The 6,048-nt window shown below is 39.5% G+C and overlaps 1 pseudogene; it reads left to right on the top strand.

Moving 5' to 3' along the window:
• The first annotated feature begins 135 nt into the window (after window positions 1–135).
• On the top strand, window positions 136–3,139 carry LOC118918672 (40S ribosomal protein S2-like; annotated as a pseudogene).
• The last annotated feature ends 2,909 nt before the right edge of the window (window positions 3,140–6,048 follow it).

The raw sequence follows: 6,048 nt of genomic DNA, 5'->3' as shown, positions 1-6,048 counted from the left end.
CATATGGGGTAGCTATCATATAGCTAAAAGTGTATAACTCTCTCACTTGAAATTATCAGAATTTCTATTAAAGAAAAAAACATTTTAAAGCCATATTTTGATTTTTTGTGGAGTTCCGACCTATGGGTAAAGTGCAGTGGGATTTGTGAATTGTCCAACATATTTTCCTCACTCTTGGGTCAATTTTTGGTTGTCTGAATTGGACTAAGTAATTTTCACTTAACTAACTTAGAAGCCTTGAGGATTCATAGGGGAATTTCAGAGCTGGTTACTATATTGCTCTTCACCTATTTAAATGGAGAAGAGTTAAGATGTTCAAAAAAATTGGATTCTCTATATTGGAGATGCATTGCACTTCTGATTATTATACTTGAAGCATGTTGAATTTTTGTTCTTTAAAGCTGATTTACTACACAAATTTTCTCAATTTTTATTTTGAAAAATTGTAAACCTACATAAAAGTTCAAAGAAGTATATTGAACACCCATGTTCTTTTACCTAGATTCACCAGTTACTAACTTTTTGTCACATAGCCTCTCCCCTTTTCTTTCCCTCCGTTCATCTCTCTCAGTACACACACACACTCCCCCCTCCAAGTCATTTAAAAAAGTTTTAAACATCAGGGCATTTCACCCATGAACACATTAATCTAAGCTAGTTGTCTTAAAGAAAATCCCATTCTGGATTTTTCTTACTGTTTTCACATGATCTGATTCAGGTTAAACATTTTTTGCAAGACTGCTACATATGTGAGGTTGTATGTGTTCCAGTTCATCACATTAGGTTGTCCCTGTGTTGGTGATGCTGAGTTTTTATTCCTTAAAGTGGTGTCCCCAGATCTATTAAAATGTGGTAGTACCATTGAATAGCTTGGTCTTCAGCCATCTTTTACACATCGCTTACGGCATCCACTGATGATTCTTCTCTAAATTAGTCAACACATTAGGAGTTCTTAAACGGTCATTTTCTTATCCCATCATTCCTACTATATTTATTAGCTGGCATTTGTCTAGAAAGAAGAGTTTTCTCTCCACTTGCCCTAGTTGGGTGGTTATTTTGACTATGAATTTACAGTTTTGTCTTTTTAATTTGAAGTTTTATAATCTAACAATTCTTTTTGATGGTCACACTGCCCCAAATTTGATGAGTAGGATCCCCTTCAACAAACTTTTTCCTTTTTGAGATATAATTTACAATGTAAAAATTCATTGTTTAAAAATGTTTAATTCAGGGGGCTTTTAGTATATTCACTATGTTGTATAAAATTCCAGAACATCCTCATCACCCGAGAAAGAAACCCATAACTGTTAGTAGTCAGTCCCAATTCTCCCCTACCTCCATTCCCTGGCGACCACAAATCTTTCTTTATCTGGATTGCCTATTCTGGATATTTTACATAAATGATGTCATACAATATGTGGCCTTTTATGTCTGTTTTTTTCCATTTAGCAGAATGTTTTCCAGGTTCTTCAATGTTGTAGTCTGTGTCAGGACTTCATTCCTTTTTATGGCTAAGTCATGTCCTGTTGCATGAATAAACCACATTTTGTTTATCCATTCATCAGTTGATGCATATTTGGGTCATTCGCAATTGCTGGTAATAATAAATAATGCTACTAACATTCATATATACGTTTTTGGGTAACCACATGTTCTTTTGGGCACATACCTAGGAGTGGAAGTGTTGAGTCATATGGTAATCCTAACCAGAATCACCATACTGTTTTCCACATTTCCTACCAGCAATGTATAAGGGTTCTAATTTCTCCATATCATACCCAAAACTTGTTCTCTGGAAGTTTATTAGAGTCATCCCAGTGAGTGTGAAGTGGTATCTCAATGACTAAGGATGTTGAGCTTCTTGTGTGTATTGGCCATTGGTATATCTTAAGAGAGTTGTCTGTTGAAATACTTTGTCCATTTTAAAATTATTTGTCTTTATTGAGATGTTGGAGTCCTTTATATATTCTGGATACTAGACGCTTATCAGATGTAACTGTCCTTTTGACACCCCCCCTCTTGAATGAGCATTTCCTTTTTGGCACAAAAAGATGTTCCAGGCTCACCTAGCATTTTCCCTGCCTCTGACCTGGAATCAGACATTTTTCCAAGAAGTCCTGATTCTTTTTAATAGGGGTTGGTATTTACAAACAGATCTGGCTTCTTCCCTGGGAAAATACCAAATGACAGAAGATGGCAGGGCCTGGAGGCCCCAGGGGCCCCGGAATGGGAGGCCATGGCCTTGGAGCTCACAGGGGCAAGGCCGAGGACAAGGAGTGGATCCCTGTCACCAGTCTGGGCTGCGTGGTCAAGGATATGATGATAAAGTCGCTGAAGGAGATCTATCTCTTCTCCCTGTCCATCAAGGAGTCTGAAATCATTGACTTTTTCCTGGGCGCATCCTCCCAAGGATGAGGTTTTGAAGATCATGCAAAAGCAGACCCAAGCTGGCCGAAGGACCAGGTCCAAGGCATTCGTTGCCATTGCGGATTACAAAAGACATGTTGGCCTGGGTGTTAAGTGCCGTCATGGGGCCATTACCCTGGCCAATCTCCCATCATCCCTGTGCGGTGATGCTACTGGGGAGTGAAATTGACAAGCTTCACACTCCCTTGCAAGGTGACTTGCTACTGTGGTCTCTGTGCTGGTGTGCTTCATCCCTGCCCCCAGGATGGCATCGTCTCCACCTCTGTGCCCAAGAAGCGGCTGCTGATGGCCAGTATTAATGACTGCTACGCCTCGGCCAGGGGCTGCACAGCCACCCTGGGCAACTTTGCCAAGGCCACCTTTGATGCCATCTCCAAGACCCTTAGCTATCTCACCCCTGACCTCTGGGAAGAGACCATATTCAGCAAGTCTTATCAGGAATTTACTGACCATATTGTAAAGACCCACACGAGAGTCTCAGTGCAGAGGACCCCGGCTCCACCTGTGGCCACAGCCACCACATAAAATTCACTACAAGAAAAATACAGTGAAATCCATTTACCTACTAAAACAAAAGCAAACCTGGACTGTAGGCATGCTTAATGTTACTCTGTGCTGTTACATCTAGGCCCTTTCAATGGACATAAAATATGTACTTTTTCACTTAACATTACCTGAAAGTTGGTTTATACTAATACAGTCTTTACTCTTGTTTATGGCTACATAGTACTTGTTGTGTGGCTGTTCCATAGTTTATTCAACCAGTCGTCCGTAGGTGGCTATTTAGGATGTTTCTAGCCTTTTGTTTTTACATAATGCTCTAATGAATAACCTTATGCCTATGTGTTTTTTTTTTAAAAATAATTTTTTTATTGAAGGGTAGTTGACGCGCACAGTATTACATTACATTAGTTTCAAGTGTACAACACAGTGATAAAACATTTATATACATAATTCTAGGTTCCAGCTATCACCCTACCAAGCTGTTACAATATCTTGACTATATTCCTTATGCTATACATTACATCCCGGTTACTTATTTATTTTACCATTGGAAGTCTGTCCTTTTTTATTTCTTCCTTTTTTTTTTTGTGAGGGCATCTCTCGTATTTATTGATCAAATGGTTGTTAACGACAATAAAATTCTATATAGGGGAGTCAATGCTCAATGCACAATCATTAATCCACCCCAAGCCTAATTTTCGTCAGTCTCCAATCTTCTGAGGCATAACAAACAAGTTCTTACATGTAGAACAAATTCTTACATAATAAGTTACATAGTGAACAGTACAAGGGCAGTCATCACAGAAACTTTCGGTTTTGCTCATGCATTATGAACTATAAACAGTTCAAATATGAATACTCATTTGGTTTTTATACTTGATTTATATGTGGATACCACATTTCCTCTTTATTATTATTATTTTTAATAAAATGCTGAAGTGGTAGGTAGATACAAGATAAAGGTGGAAAACATAGTCTAGTGTTGTAAGAGAGCAAATGTAGATGATCAGGTGTGTGCCTGTAGACTATGTGTTAATCCAAGCTAGGCAAGGGCAATAAAACATCCACGTATGCAGAAGATTTCTCTCAGAACAGGGGGGGTGAGGTTCTAAGCCTCACCTCTGTTGATCCCCAATTTCTCACCTGATGGCCCCCCTGCGACTGTGCCTGTCTTAGGTTGTTCCTCCCTTGAGGAATCTTACCCGTCTCTGACTAACCAGTCATCTTCCAGGGCCATACAGGGAAATGTGAAGTTGGTAAGTGAGAGGGAAGCCTTATTGTTTGAAAAGGTTAGCTTTTTACTTCTTTGCATATTTATGCCCTGTGGCTTCTATGCCCAGCATTTGTCTTGAGGTATCTTTACCACTTGGAAGAATTATGATACTTGGTAAATTTGATATGAGGCACGAATTCTATTTAAGGGTTGTAATTAGGAAGGAAGAAGAAAAGCTATAGAAGTAGCAGGCGGAAGAAAACATGGGAAGATTGATTATTTCTTTGACATATCTTCTTGTAGAGTAACTTCAGCATATATAGGTTTTAAGCTACTACTTAAATTGCGCACACACATTAACATAATAGGAGTATAGTTACATAACCAAAGCATATCTGTAATTACCAGCCATCTCCAGTGAAACCAAGAAAACCAGTTAGGCACCTTAGGCATTTGTGAAAACTTATCTATGATATGGTGGATATTGTCCAACTGAACTTGAACAGTCTGAGAGAAATCAGACAAATTAAAACAACCCATTCCTGGGGAATGTTCACATCCCTTATGTTCTTTTAACAGTAAATAGTCTGTAGTTGTAAGATTTTGGAGCGCTACAATTTGCACTTCTCCTAATTCTTGGTTGAGTTCCAATAGTATAGATCCAGTCAAATTTGCTGTTTTACTGTATGCACAGGCCAGCTTAGATATCTCCTTCCTCATTCCCATGGCAAGTCCAGGAACTGGTGGGATGAGTGCATCTACTGCTGTAGCAGTGCGTGGATCTTTGTTGGGGTTTTTTGATGATCATCTTCTGGCATGAGTCTTCCAGAGAGTGCTGATGTTGCAAGTTCTCTTTCATATCGTATCTTAGTTCATTTTCGGGATAGCCCAATTAGGCTTTGATCTTCTGTATAGATGCAAACAGACTCTTTGCCTACACTTTTATATGCCCTTTATACCCTTGTGTAGAACTCATTGGAGGTTACCACACAGGAACTGCCCTTTTTTTTTTTTTTGCTTTGTTTTTGGTATCACTAATCTACACTTACATGATGAATATTATGTTTACTAGGCTCTCCCCTATACCAGGTCTCCCCTATAAACCCCTTTACAGTCACTGTCCATCAGCATAGCAAAATGTTGTAGAATCACTACTTGCCTTCTCTGTGTTGTACAGCCCTCCCTTTTCTCCTACCCCCCCATGCATGTTAATCTCAATACCCCCCTACTTCTCCCCACCTTATCCCTCCCTACCCACCCATCCTCCCCAGTCCCTTTCCCTTTGGTACCTGTTAGTCCATTCTTGAGTTCTGTGATTCTGCTGCTGTTTTGTTCCTTCAGTTTTTCCTTTGTTCTTATATTCCACAGATGAGTGAAATCATTTGGTATTTCTCTTTCTCCGCTTGGCTTGTTTCACTGAGCATAATACCCTCTAGCTCCATCCATGTTGCTGCAAATGGTAGGATTTGCCCTTTTCTTATGGCTGAGTAGTATTCCATTGTGTATATGTACCACATCTTCTTTATCCATTCATCTATCGATGGACATTTAGGTTGCTTCCAATTCTTGGCTATTGTAAATAGTGCTGTGATAAACATAGGGGTGCATTGGTCTTTCTCAAACTTGATTGCTGCATTCTTAGGGTAAATTCCTAGGAGTGCAATTCCTGGGTCAAATGGTAAGTCTGTTTTGAGCATTTTGATGTACCTCCATACTGCTTTCCACAATGGTTGAACTAATTTACATTCCCACCAGCAGTGTAGGGTTCCCCTTTCTCCACAGCCTCGCCAACATTTGTTGTTGTTTGTCTTTTGGATGGCAGCCATCCTTACTGGTGTGAGGTGATACCTCATTGTAGTTTTAATTTGCATTTCTCTGATAATTAGCGATGTGGAGCATCTTTT

This window comes from Manis pentadactyla, chromosome 15 (genome assembly GCF_030020395.1).
Source record: "Manis pentadactyla isolate mManPen7 chromosome 15, mManPen7.hap1, whole genome shotgun sequence".
NCBI classification, from domain to species: domain Eukaryota; kingdom Metazoa; phylum Chordata; class Mammalia; order Pholidota; family Manidae; genus Manis; species Manis pentadactyla.
Note: the sequence above shows the minus strand (reverse complement) of the source record. Positions and strands in the feature narration are given on the sequence as shown.